The following is a 14,644-nucleotide window of genomic DNA, read 5'->3' as shown; positions in this document are numbered from 1 at the left end:
TGTCTAGTGCTTGGATTGGGGGTGTGAGTGCTACACTGGTATCTTAGTTACTTTTTATTCTTCGCTGAGACAAAATACCTGAAGCCCAAAGTTGGGAAAGGAAGGTTTATTTCTTACAGTTTTTGGAGGTTCAATCTGTACTCAGTTGGCTCCAAGACAGTCTGGCATGGCTGGGCTCCAGTTCATGGCGGTTGCAAACAACCAGCAGGAACCAGCAAAGAGCAAGACACACCTTCTTCCTGCCATTACATCACATCCTGGCTCCACCCCTTTGTGGGTGGAGCACTGACACCATCAATCCAAGCACTAGACAGTGAATGAATAACAAATGCACAATTAAAACTCCTGAGGCCTGGGGGACACAGACATAAGCCATGACAACTGGTCTAGGGGTGGAGCCAGGATGTAATGTAATGGCATTAAGAAGGTGTGTGTCGCTCTTTTGCCTGTTTCCTCCTTGCTGTTTGCAGCCACAATGAACTACAGTCCCGCCATGCCACCCTGCCTTGGAGCCAACTGAGTATGGACTGAAACCTCCAAAAATTGTAAGAAACTAACCTTTCCTTTCCCAACATAAGTCATCAGGTATTTTGTCTCGGTAAGTAATAAAAAGTAACTAAGACACCGTGTGACCCAGAGTTCTACTCAATATGTACCCAGTAGAAACAAAAACATTAGGACCACATAAAGACTTGTTAACACCAGCATCAGCCAAAAAATAAAGAAAACATGGCCCTTCTATTCAGTGGGGTGTTGCTTGGCTGTAAAATAAACAAGATGTCAAGACGCTACAGTGTGGCAGCCTTTGAAAATGTTACCTTAAAAGAAAGACACCAGTCAGAAAACACCACCTGCAGTAGGATCCCCTGAGACACATCCATTATAGAGACAGAAAAGACTCGTGGTTGCCAGGGGCTGGGCATTTAAGGGTGGGGAGTTTCCTTTGAGTTGGGGAATGCTCTAAAAGTGGTCATGGTTGCACAAGTCTGAGGTCGCACTGAAGCACTGAACCGCACACTTCACGGAGGTGAGTTGGGCTTTACATGAGTTATCTCAGTGAAACAAACTGTTGGGAAGCAGACTCCGACTAAAACACACCGGCACCGGGAACTGGAACCTTAGCTTGTTCTCCGGCTTGAGAGTCATGCTCTTGCATGTGCGGGAAGGCACACTGGGAGCCATTGGCAAGCATTTGGTCTGACTCTTAAACCAGAAGGGGACACCCCCTGGACGCATTCGCACTACACCTTCAAACACTGCAACAAAGCCAGCTGAGCACAAGAGCTCAGAGCTTCAAGTGACAAACCGCACAGCGGTCCCCAGAAACCGCTCTTGGCCTGAGGTCAGCCCCTTGCCAGGGCTCCGACCGCCTGTGGGAGCGGAGACTTACAGCAGCTTTCCCTGGGCAGCGGGGAAGCATCCCCGCTGCAGTCACTCAGGGGAACCTGGGGATGCCCTGCAAGCCAGGGTGGTCTTGCAGGCCTTCCCGATCCCGCCTTCCCCACCAGGCTCCGCAGTGATGGTAGCTTCTTCACAAAGGATAATTCTCAGAGGGAGCCCATTTCTACCTGATGAATGCCGGGGCCTGTAAACTCTGAACCCTTGCTGGCCTTTGTTGCTTGTGACCCTGTTCAAATGATTGATGCTCCTTTAACCACCACGAGGCCCGCCAGCTGCCTGAGCGCCTGTCCAGGGCTCCGGAGAAGCAAAGTTGTTCAAACCCGAGTCTGGGGCCCTGTGCACCCAGGACACGGCTGGGTCACAGCGTTTAGTTCCCATGTTCTACACAGGGAACATACTCTTTATTTTACAAAGTTGTAAAAGGACCTTTATTTTTTAGATTCTGAAAAGCAAAGAATGAGATATTGTAACATTCTTCAGCATCGCCAAACTCGAATAACGGAGCCATGCTGGTGTGACCCACAGGCAGCCCTATTGCGCTGGCAGTAAGGGTGCTTCCAGCTCTTCAGACCAGAGTTCTGTGCCCCACCCTGCCAAGCATCATTGAGTGAGGGGTCATCTGATGCCTCTGCACTTTCACCACTGTTAAAACTCAGAACTTAAAGACCAGAGGTCTGCACTGGCATGACATCCATAGCATCACCTTAGGGACCTAGTGCAGAATGGACGGGGCCTTCCCTGAGTGACATCACCCGGAAATGTGAAGACAACATTCCGCTTCACTGGCTCTGTCCTAGCCTCAAAGCAGAGGCAAAGCCAGCAAGGGAGCAGGCATGAAAGAAGAGATAGGGTCAGGGAAGAGGGGGACAGAGTGTTCTCCTGGCTTACAAAGTATTTTATGAACCTAGTGTTCCTGAAAAGCTTCATAGGAAATAAATAAAAGTCTTCAGCAACTTGCTTGGTATCTACAGCATTTCTCCCGGAGGATAAAGGGTATTTGCAGCTCTGAAAATAAGCGCGTTTGATGAAATGCATTTTCTCCCAACTTTGTAAGAAAGGCCAGCCTAGTTCCGGGGAGGGGCACAGGAGGGAGGCACAGCTGCGGCAAAACCCACGGCTGTCGCTGTCGTGTGGACACTATCGGCCGGCCTCTCCTGCCTCGGCCACGCCGCATCCCCGACACAGCGTTTCTGTTCAGTGATTCACGGAAAGCACCAGCAGGGAGTTTCTTAGATAATGGGCCTAAGGTTAAAGTTGAAAATACCAACTTGACGCTGAGCAGACGTGGCCATGCTGAATGTCGCGTCCACATTTCCAGTAAATCATTTCATTATCCCTAATAATAATCTCCACAGGCTTTGCAAATAATTGCTTTGCTAAACTTAAAGGAAGTCTGATTCTAATTTGCTATCTACATCTACATTCTCATATTCTTTTTATAGATTTTTTCAACAAGCTATCAGGAGGATCTTCCTTCACTCTAACATAAGTGAAAGTTTTATCTATCTCGAGATATCGCTAAAATAATTTACTGCTGGGGAAACAAAACCTTTTGTTTCAAAGTATATTTCTTCCCGACAGCTGTGGTATTTCAGGGAAAGCACCAAAGCTATGATGGTCTGGGCTGCAATCAACTATTCTTAATAGGAAATTTTACAGACTTTTAATAAGATATCCTCAAATAATTTATGGGGAGAGGTTTTGAAGTGAAGAGGCATTGTTTGGCAATATGTTCTCCCTCTAATCTCAGGAAATTTAAATAAAAGAGTCCTCATTTCCTCTGAACTCAGCAGTTCTTCTTTTTTTTTTTTTTTAAAAAAAAAAAAAGAAAGATTAAGAAAAACACCTGCTACATCAGTCCCCAAGTGTGGCTCAGAAGCTTCAAACAAAATTGTGCTAAAACAAACAAACAAACAAACACTGCAGCAGGGGCTGTGGACTGCCTGCCTGGGACAGGGCAGGAGTTTCCAGGGAGGGCTCCAAAAGGACTGGCTTGAAAATCAGCAGAGAAGGGGCCTTCGTGTCCTGCTCTGTGGACCACGGCCCCGGAGCTGTCTCCGGTGACCTCCCCAGCCGAGGGCCAGATGCTGTCCCAGTGTTACCGTGATGGCAGCCTCCGTCCTTCCCAGCAAAGCTTCCACACTGATCCCCGGTTTCCTTTGTGGTGGTTGTAGTTTATGACATTGTTATCTTTATAATCATAATTAGATCATCTTCAGTTATACCAATATTTACTCTGTTTGTTTCCTGTATGGGTAGCAGGTGGGCTTCATCTATGTCTCTCACGTCCAAGCACACAGATTGTGTGGGCTTCTGTTGAGAAGCTGGCGGAAGGTGCTTCTTCCCAGGGTCTGATCCAAGGAGAAATTCTGCGTCTCTCACAAGGCCCTCCCAGCAGCAAGGGTTGGATGACATCAGAGGTCCCTTCTGGCTTCAAACGTCTCATTCTGGGGTCCCAGTGGGGCTCAGAGGGTCATCGGAGAGCCCAGTGTCCTGATGAGAAAAGTGTAGCAATCAGCTTCGACATATACTAATTGTTCCTCATTAGGAAATTCAGTCAGGAGAGGGAAAAAGACCAACACGAGCCAATTAGCAGTAAACACAACACTGAACATACCTTTGCCTTGGGTCAAAAGAAAATCATTGTGTCCATTTCCACACCTTCTGTGTCTCCCCTCTCCTTCCAGTGACCCACACCCCTCCTCCACACTTGCTTCCTTGCCCAGGCAGTTCCTGTGCTGACATAAACCCCACTGCATGCCCAACCTCACTCAGAAGCTCACAGAGCAGATGGACCGTTCCAACTGGGCACCGGGGGCAGGGTGTGGGCCGCGGGCTGCACCAGGTCTGTCCCTGGATCTCCCCTTTCCCACCCATCATGCAGCAGCTAAGGCTGGGCTGGATGGACTGCCAACCGCCAGCCACCACCATAAATAAAACCTTTCTCCAGAGTTCAGGAGATACTGGGTCAGCTCAGAGTGGCTGCTGTGGACTGGTTTCATGGGTTTTTCTTCTCTCTTTCCAGCGTGAGATGCTATAATTTAGGAAGGTGGGAAAGTCACCTCCCCACTGTCTGATATCTCCTCACTTCCGTTATCTGTGCTTTTCAAGAGCACAGATCAAAGATCTTCACTTTGTTGACAAATACCCAGTTCCACCAAAGGAAAGGCTTCCAGGACATTCATGTTATATTGTGTACATGTAAGTGGAAAGAATTTTAAAATCTTTCAAGAAATTACTTCTTGTAGAATTTCCAAATCTATTTGCATAAGCCTGAGGTCAAACTGTTTGAATTATTCCAAGATCAAAACTGACGCCTGGCGTAAATTCAAAGGCCTTAACCACTACCACAAAGAAAACTGCAAGCTGGGTGACACGGGGATGGGGAGGCTGGGAATGCGAAAGAGGGACGGGCTGTCCCTTTCTGCAAGGCTCAGAGGAGGAGGGAGGCCGGTGAGGAGGGGACCTTGCCAAGGGCGCAGGTAGCACAGACCAACAGGACCTGTGGTTGTCAGGCCCTGCTGTATAGCCCACAATCTCACAGTCGCTGGCCAGACAGAACAGCCTCTTTACCCTGTGGTCAGTTTCGTGGGTTGGGATTGAGATCCTCATGGTGCCCACGCAGCACCATGGGGTTTTCAGCAGGTGTGAGGGCACCACTAGCACCCCAGAGGGTGTCACTTACAAGCTGAGGCCTCACAGGATGGCAACAGAAGGCCTTCCTGCTGCTCTGCAGAAGAGCTGGGGTCCAACACAGGAGACACAGAGGTCATGGCCAGCTCTGAAGGTTAGCCGGTGCCACTTCTCTGTGCCCCTTTTGTGAAAGCAGCCATAACCTGCCATGCTCAAAGGGATGGACAGTGATCTCTTTTGTCTCTTTTCTCTTTTTCATTTTTCTTTTTTTGAGACGGGGTCTCCCTGTGTTGTTCAGGCTGGCCTTGAACTCGCTCTGTACCCTAGGCTGACCTCAAACTCACAGTGATACTCCCACCTCAGCCTCCTGAGTGCTGGGATCACAGGTGTATGCCATCATGCCTCCCTGATCCTTTTCTGGAAGACAAGAATGTCAATGAATTTCTGGGCACTTCAAAGAAAAATGTCATCCCCAGAACCCCAAGCAGACTTCTGGATACACCCAGCTCCCTGTCAAACATGGGCTCAGATGAGTGGACCTTTCTTCTAAGTGGGTTTATAAGAGGGCAGGTTGAGAGGAAAGCTCATACATCCATGTCCACGGTACAGTCAGATGTACAAAACCAACCCCTTAAAACTGTACGGTTCAGGTGGGCAAAACCCAGGTGCCTCAGCTTCTTCAGGCCCCTCTCCTTGGGTGTCATTCTCCTCCCACTACCTTGCAGAGTGTGCGGCCGTTCAGGTCCACCGTCAGCTGCAGGGAACAATTGTAGGTCTTCTAGTAATGAGACAGGAGGCTTACTGCTTTTCCACATTGGGGTTCTATTCACCTCCCCTAACAACACAGATGATGAGTGCATTACAAAGTGCTTTGATAGCTATGAATTCAGTATTAGGTGGGGCTAAGATCTGAGCAACAGGGTGTGGACAGGCCAGCTCAGGGCAGGGCACAGCATGGGCACCCAGCGGTTCCCAGACGCCCTCCCTCTGCTGGTTAGATGCAGGTCAGTTAAATCTAAACACGATTGGGGGTGACTCCCAGTGAGGACAGGGAAACGGGGGCGATGAACACGTTCTAGAATTTGAAAGTGGCCATGGCTACACAACTCCCTGAGAAAGCAGTCCTGAGGGTGGCCTTAACGCATGCAGATTATATCTTACAAACACAAAGTACTACTAATAATATGTGACCCTGAGAGGGCAAACAGGAGAAGGAATGTTATCAGCAACTGAAAACCTTTAAACATGCTTTTGCCATCCAGTGAAGTCTGCACACGCCGTGTCCCAAAGGGCCTGAACCAATCCGTCCCTCTACTGTGTGTGCAGCAGACAGCAAGGGTGTGGTACTGAAGCACACCATCAGGGAGACGGGAGCCAGCTCCTCGTGCCACTTGTCCCCACTCCCCATCCCCACACCGCTCATTAGGAATCCTGGAAAGAATGTGACCCGGCCCTTCCACCACACGCTGAGAAGACTATCAGCACCACCAGCTACACAGTGCCTGCTCTGGAGCTCACTCAGAGCCACAGTACCAAAAGCCTCAAGGATGTGAAGTCCCCTGAGCTGCAGCTGCGGTTCCTGGTTGCTGGGATTTGTCTGCCTGGTTAATTCACATGGCTTCTTTTTCATCCTCCCTCTGCTTCTCATTAAGGTTCACATTATGCTAAGAGTATCAGTTAGAGTCCCGCTGGCTGGGAGAGGAGAGGAACCCCCACCCCCAAGCAACAGCTGATTCAGAGGAACAGGGGCTGAGGGGACAGTGACTGAAGTAAAGAAAGAACTGAATGCATGCATAGTTTGACTGACTGCAGGACTAAAGCTGATACAGAGGATAGAAACAGGCAACAGAACAACTATTGGGGGTCTCCTTCTGTCCTGTTTGCGTAGTCCAATGTTGTTCTCATTGCTTTGTCTTGTATCATTTTATTGTTTTGTTTTATTCCCTTTAAAGTAAAAATTTAAAAATCTAAAAAATAAAAATGCAGTTTTAAAAAAATTGAACCTGCAAAGAGATCATGAGCATTCCTGCCAATTACTAGCCCTTGGAGAATCTGACACGTTAGTGAATACTGACATAATACAAAGAAGGGAGAGCGTCTAAGTTCTAGGCCTAAATTAGTGATAATAGAGATGCCCGGTCACAGCACTGTGACTGTGGTGCGCAGCCCTCATGCCAGGTTTCCCCTGGAAGGGATCCAGCTCTGCTGCATGGGCTGGGGACAGGGAGGGTAAAGGAACATGAGAGCCTTCTGAGCCCACAGCCAGGCAGCAAGCTGGGCTGAGGCAAAGCCTTGCTGGGTTTCCTGGTGGACAGTTCCCCACTGATGTGAGACAAGGGGTACGGAATCTATGTCCACGCAGGAGGGTCTGGGGTCTTGTCAGTGTGGATGGGCTGGTTTGCATTTAACTATCACCAAAGAGACAGGCCAGGGGAACTCCTCTCTACTCTGACTTGCGAAGGTCTGGGGTCCACGTGGTAGACAGGCTGGTTTTACACTCAGCATCCATCCCACTTCCTGGTAGGGCTCCCCAGAGCAATGCCTGAACTATACAACCGGAAGATGTACGATCAGTTCCTAGGGACACCGTGACAGGTGACATGCACTCTGACAGCTTCCCCCACCGTGGGCCAGCATGGGGGCTGTCAGGGAGAGTGCTGCCTCACTCTTGGGGTGTGGAGCTCAGTCGCTCCCTGGTTTGCAGCTGCCTCCCCCAGACTCTGCCTCCATCCCCTCCTCTCTCCTGCCCTGCTCAGCCCATCCAGGGTGAGCTCCTCTTCAGATCTTCCACAGGAACACATCTGCAGACACCTTGCCCTCCTCTGCCACATGCTCGGCTCGGTTCCAGGTGAACGTGCCTCTGGGGAGTCCCACTGCCCTCCCCACGGGGCTCCTGGATGAACTGGGCTCTGCCAGTGTGGGATCTTGAGGGGGAGAGAGATCGAAGTGGTGGGCAGTCACAGTGATAAAGACCTTCGGGCTCTTACCCTTCTGCCTAAAATGGTAAGCTAGTTGCGCTTCCTGCCGCACGACCCTGCCAATGGCTCCCTCCTTGCAGCTGAGGGTAAGTTTTGTTTTTATTGCACCACACACTCTCCCTTCTGCTTGGCTCGTGATGACCAAACAGAAAATCTCAACTGAGCAATGATGTGTGGGTGACCCCGTTTGGGGCTGGAACAGTGCTCTACAGGCCTGGGCAGCGGTGAGGAAGTGAAGCCGCCTGTTTGTCAAAACCCACAGAATTTCACAGCGCGGAGGGAGAACCTCAACGCGTGCCCATTTAAAACTCATTTAGGGTACATTCTGCCCAAGCGAGTACAGGAGACGAGGATCTCCATGGAGAGGTGGACAGGTGACCCAGCCCAATTGCAGCTGCAGAGGCTGATCTAGAAGACTGGAAACGAGGTGAGTCTGTGACACCGGACGGAAGGGACTTCGGAAAAGCCTCAGTACAATCCCCTTTTGGGGAGCATTGTCCTCTCTCATTCTGACCTGGGGCCCCTGTGCGGAGAGCTTACTCAGGACCTGCGTCAGGCTGTCTCCAGAGGCCTGACAACTGTCCCCGTGGGACTGCAAGTGCTGTCCCAGGTGGCCCAAGGGCCTTCACGCAATGGCCAGACTGTAGTTTGCTCAGTCCACCTCCAGGCTGACTCCAGATTAGTGATTTAGGTATAGGGATGTGGCTTTTCAGCTTTTTTGAAAACTTGGGAGTGCTGGCCAGGCTAAGGCCCAGTTTGCTAGCCATGTGCATGGGGCCTGGGGTGATACATAGCTCTGTAGGGCAGCTTCCAGTAGCTCTCTCCGGGAGGCCCTGGCTGGTGGTGCTCTCTTCCCTTGAGCAACAGACGTTTTCACATTCAGGTGGAGAAATCAGTGTCAGTGTCGGGACAGCGCGACATGGACACCAGTGCTGAGTGGCCTCCAGGGCCACCGTGCAGGGTCACTGTGCTTAGCGAGAGGAGAAAGGGATGTTCCTTAAGAGTTCTGCAAAGTCCCTCTCATAAAAGTGTATCAATCCCTTTAAACACAGTGCCATGACCTTGGCTTCCTTTGGTAGCACAGCCGTGAGAGGCTGCCATGCCCTGGATATCAAAGAACCAATCAGGCACCAGGCTTCTGGGTAACTCAGAACTGAACTCATCTTCTGTCCCAATGACCTTCCAGGCAGGGAGCAGGGAGGGACAATGGAAAAGGTAGAAAAACCAGAAGCTATGCCCTTGAGGTGGAGGTCCGGGCCCTGTCCTGTCTCTGTTTCTGTCTTTCCTGCCGTGCTCCTCACTGGCGCAGGCTCCTTATAGGAGGATGAGGGTGCTGGAGCACAGCTCCCCTGGAGCTTCCCTTCTCTGCTGTTCTCTGCCCTTTTTCCATCCCTTTACACTCTCGGGCACGGCCACCCTCATGTGCTTCCCTGTGTCCACTGTGACTCCCAGGACTCTCTCGTCCTCTCCTTAAGTTCCAGTGGGAAAGGCTGTTTCACCCAGGCTTCTGAGGACTTAGGGAAACCCCAAAGCGGCTCACAACCTCCCTCCGGTCGTCACAAGATCAGTGCTCAGCACAGAGGGCGACAGGGCTCTGAGAATCACCCTTACTGTGCCCAGGAGTCAGGATTGGTGCCACAGCTGCGGGCTGTATTTGGCAGGCGAGGTGAAGTCCCTCATCCAAGGTCTTGTGGTGAGAAGACCTCAGGGCATGGATGAAGCCAAGCTCTCTGTAGGCCAAAGCAGCCACTGCCTGTTACAAGCACCCTTGGTGGAGAGGACGTTCTGTCTGTGTCCACCATCAGCTGCCCACATGAATGCCCACTTTGCAACCATGACATAGTTTCTCACCAGTGTCAATCCTGGCCCTGAGCGTGGTCATCCAGCACCTTTAACACTCCCTGTTTCTTATTTATAAGCCCTGCCCTCTTAACCTGGTACTGATGACCAGGTTCTAAGCCCCTTCTGAAGACTCATGCATGAGTTCACTTCAGTCCAATGCTTGCTTTGTCCTAATACTACAGGAAACCTCGTACAATGCCGAGGGCTTGCAAGCCCAGAGGGAGGGTGGTGGCCAAACAGAGAACCTTTAAAAAAGGTGATGAGGTTCTCCAAAGGCTGGGGAGGAGCCAGCACAGCACAATATGCGGCCACCTCGTCCTCCAGCAACATGGTTTCAACCGTGAAGATTCTGCCCTTTTACAGAGATACAAACTGTGACTTCACACTCCACAGAAAGGGGTACAGAATATCATATCCACGATACAGCCACGGAACAACCTGGCTAGTGGAAGACAGGAAGGCATCCCAGAAGGATATGAAAGCCACTCCCACCTGTTCAAGAAGGAGCCTGAGGGAATTACTCAGTTGTCCTGGAATCTAGCTCCACCCAACTGGAGATCAGGAAATGAGCTTGGTAGACTGACCTGAGGCATCTCTGTTCTGAGACTCACATCTGCTACTTATGAGAGTGTGGCTCTTGCCACATTGTGACGTCATGTCTGTCTGTGGATGAAGTGTCGCCTCTGGGAGGACCAATTGCGCAGTGGAACCAGTATGGAACTAAGCTTTCTACCTGGTGACGTGTTCCTGGTTCTTCTTCTGGGCTCCCCCCTCGGGGGGAACACAGCAGCAGACGTGTTGGTCAGCCCATCATCACCTCCTTAGGTCAGATCGCTGAGGTTTGCCTCTCACAGGGGCCAGGGCTCCATACCTCCGCTGCCCCGTCCTTGCAGGCTCCTTCTGGACCGGATCCGGCTTCCAGGAATGCATTTGGGTTTTGTTCCCTTCCCAGGAAGAATTGTGTCTCACAGCTAGACTGGCTAGTTTCCTGGGTTTGCTTTTATTTTCCATAAAATCCCTTTGGCTCTTTGTATGCTTGGAGGCTGGAATAGGCACTCAATAAATTAAAGCATTATTGGGTTGCGTGTCCTGTGGGAGACGGAGCTGGGGTTGCCCTCTGCCCCTCGATGGGTTCCCACGCAGAGCACAGCTGGAATAACAGTGCCCTGCTCACGTGTTATAGTGCCCCGATCACCATCCACTTTTCAAAGTGTTTTCGTGTCTCTTATCTCATTTGATCGTCCTGAAGTCCCATGAGATACCCAGAGCAGATCTGATTTGTCTTACTTGATAGATGGTGGATGGAGGAAGGGAGAGTTAAGGGACTCACTGGCCGGGTCTCTCACCACCCCACTCCACCTGCCAGAATTATCTTCCTGAAAATACAAGCGTGTGGCTCCCTGCATAAAATCAGCAGCCGCCTGCCAGGGCTCCACACTGCCCCAGGCACAGCTCCTCCCCCAGTACCCTATGGCAACTTCCAACCTCCAGAACCCCGTGACCAGGCCCTTACTGCTCCTTGTCTGCCTGAATTCTGCTGGGCAAGCTGGCTGCTTCTTCCACACAGCCCCTGGCCCTGATTCTGGAAGCCGCAATCCCCTTCCAGAGTTTCGACATATCTTCTCCCCTAGAGATCTCACTAGCCTCAGACACAGCCTGACCCGCTGGAGACCCACATGGACGGGAACCTGGCAGGTTGGCTCCTGGGGTCCCCAGTCCCTAGACTAGCATCTGGCACACAGAACTCACAGGACACCCCAGAGCAGCAAGTAGGTTTGAGGTGTCTTCAGTGGAGAGCGCTCCCCTAGTGAGGGCAAGGCCTGGGTTGAACCCCAACACTGCACAAAGCAATGGTGAAGCAACTTTTGTTCAGCACTCAGATAAACCAGTCCTTCTGGCCAGGGAGGGGACACAGGGGGTGCCTATCACATACAGGGTCTCTGCAGAGAAGGCAGAAGCAGCCCTCTGGGGCTGAGGGCAGACAGCAGTGGCCAGTGAGGCAGGGCTGGCAGGGTGTAGACAGGATAGGCAGGGAGGGCTGAGAGGGGCCCCCACATCTCCTAAGCTAGGGAGTTTGAACACAGCCCTTGGGGAGCTGCCTGTGGGCTCTGGAGGACTGGTGGGGGCCACCACAGTAGAACCTACAGCCTGAGATGGAGCATCTGCTGCACCTGTGCAGACAGGGCCTGTGCTCAGGAGCCAAGCTGAAGGACCCGCCCTCCCTCGGAGTCACCCAGTCAGGTGCTGCCGGGGCCCATGTGCTCTGTCCCAGTCACCTGGGGTATCACTAGTTTTTGGAGGAGTGCAACCTGGCACGAGGGTGCTCGCCTGTGTTCAGAAGACACACTGGGTGCGCCTGGAACAGCACACTGCCCCTCCAGGGAGCCCCCGGGTCAGCAGTAGCAGAATGCAATTCCCTCTGTGAAAGCCCTGTCTCTGGCCTCCCTGAGCTTGAGGAGGCTTGAATTGTGCTTGGCTCTGTTTCTATCCTTGGATTGGTTAAGTTTCTAAGCTATGATCATGGAGTCCCGTGCTAGGTCTCCTGAGACCATCTAGGGCATGGCAGTGCCTGGAGATGGGCACTGGGCTGGGGGGGGGGGCTTGCTTCTCAGTGGACACTGGGCAGGTTGTCCAGGGGAAGCAAAACGCTGAGCAGGGCCCGGGCTGCAGGGAGTCAGACACAGGCTGGCTGGGCTGTGTGGCCATGGTCAGTGTCCTCGTCACTCTGTCATCCCCGAGACTCAACACCTGACACTCACAACCTAAGGAGGAAAGGCTTACTCAGGCATCTGTTGGCTTCAAGCAGGAAGGCCAGGCACAGGGGCCTGGCAGAGTACTGCTAAGGGCACAGTGCTAATGGCACAGCAGGGAGGAGGAACCAGGAGGGAGAGGACCCTGCCAGCCCAGGGCCCACCCCCAACAGCCAGTCCACCTTGCCCCCCTCCCCCACCCCACATCTGGTCCCCTCCAGAGGTCCTGCCTACCATCAGCTAGGCCTAGGGGGACATCCCCGGACTGGGGATTTTACCCAGGATGCCAGTGTCTCTCCAAGTGTGATCCAGGAACACGGCCAAAGGCTCCCTGGTCTTCCTTGCTGAGGACCTGATGACCCCGAACCCCAGGGCACTGTGCAAGGAAGGAGGAAGCGGTAAACCAGGCGACTTGCTGTGCCCAAGGGCTGGACCATGTGCAACCCCCTCTGAGTTCAGCTAGTTGGGACTGCGACTCGGTGTGGCCACACAGCCGCTTGTATTCCTGTTTGTTTGTTTGTTTGTTTGTGTACCGGGAATGAACCCCAGGGCCTTCCCGCCACGCTGACTTCCCAGCCCTTTCTTGATTTTAATCTGTGGGACCAGGTCTTATCAAATCAGTCAGTGCTCTAGATGGGCTCAAAACTGCATCCTTCTGCCTCAATCTTCCAGATTCTGGGACTGCAGGCACACGTGTGCTACCACTCCTGGTTCAGACTACAGATTTTTTTTTCAAAATAGATGGGCTGCTATCTATTTGTGGTTGCTCTCACCGAAGGCTGGAGATGGAGGAATTCACAAAGAAGAGTGTGGCTGGGAAGCCAACTCCACTCTGAATTCACCCCTGTCCTTTGTGTCTTTGCTGAAAGTGGCAAGAAGTAACCAGCACCTGTCAGCATAAATCACGCCCACCGCCTCCCTAACAGCCACATAAAGCACCATGCTTTATGTCCCAAGAAATGAGAGCAGACAGTTTTCCACGGAGAATGTTTTCACATCATGTAACAAGAGCCGAGCGCTTTCTCGCCTGTAAAATCTGTGTCCTCACTGTCAACGCCTGACTTTTCCTTGCAGCCAATGTCATAGTTTAGGGTCTGTTACTTAAGTGCTCTGTTTCTGGCACCAGATCCCATTGGTAAGGCTGAGTGCAAGGGACTACATTCGATGGCCAAAGTGGTATCCAAAACATGAGAGGTTTATTTCCTCCCAAATCAGAAACCCAGAGGTAAGTTCTTCAGGGCTGAAAATATGCTCCCTTAGGAGTCAGGGCCTGGGTTCCATTTAGCTTTTCACTCATCCCTCCAGCTGAGAGTTCACCCTCAACTTGGTCCTCCAGGTTGCAAAAAGACTACCGCACCTCTCCCTTCACATCTGCATCCCAAGTAAGAAGGGAGAGGCAAAGTGACAAACACTGCTGCAAGTTAAATCTGTATCCATTTGAAACATTTTTCCAAAAAGCCCTGTCCTTTCATCAGTGGAAGGTGTCATGGCCCTGTCCCCAGCTGCAAAACAGGCTGGGAAATGCAGTTGTTTGGCTGGGCGTGAACCACCTGAACAGAGGTTCTACAAGTGCTGGAGCTTGGATCATAAGTGTCCCTCAGGCCCCAAGCTTGAGACCTGGTGTGCTCTGCCCTTGAATGAGCCAGGGCTGGCAGGAAGCCTGCTGGCCAGATAGGTAGTATCTTGGGGGGGGGGGGGGCTGGCTGCTTCTCTCTTGCTCTTGGCTACTGTGAGGCTATCGGCTTCCTCTGTGATGTTCCACCTTACACCATGATGTTCCACCTTCCCCAGGTCCACCAACCACAGGTGGAGACCTCTGCCAAGGAGACCAGGATGAACCTTTTCTCTCTGTACGCTGGTTGCCTGAGGCATCTGTTACAGTATCTGAAAGCTGACTAGTGCAGCCACAAAGCCAGAACAGGTTTTGAATAGGTTACCAGCAGGGACTGCCACTGCAGTTAATTTTAGGTGATTTAATTGTTAAACAGGACAAATAAAATAGAGCTGTGAATTCTGTAAAAGTTACAGAGCCTCTGAGCA

The sequence above is a fragment of the Cavia porcellus genome, unplaced genomic scaffold (genome assembly GCF_034190915.1).
Source record: "Cavia porcellus strain 051 isolate PalLab524CR breed Dunkin Hartley unplaced genomic scaffold, mCavPor4.1 scaffold_9, whole genome shotgun sequence".
In the NCBI taxonomy this organism is placed as follows: Eukaryota; Metazoa; Chordata; class Mammalia; order Rodentia; family Caviidae; genus Cavia; species Cavia porcellus.
This window is presented reverse-complemented; position numbering follows the sequence as displayed.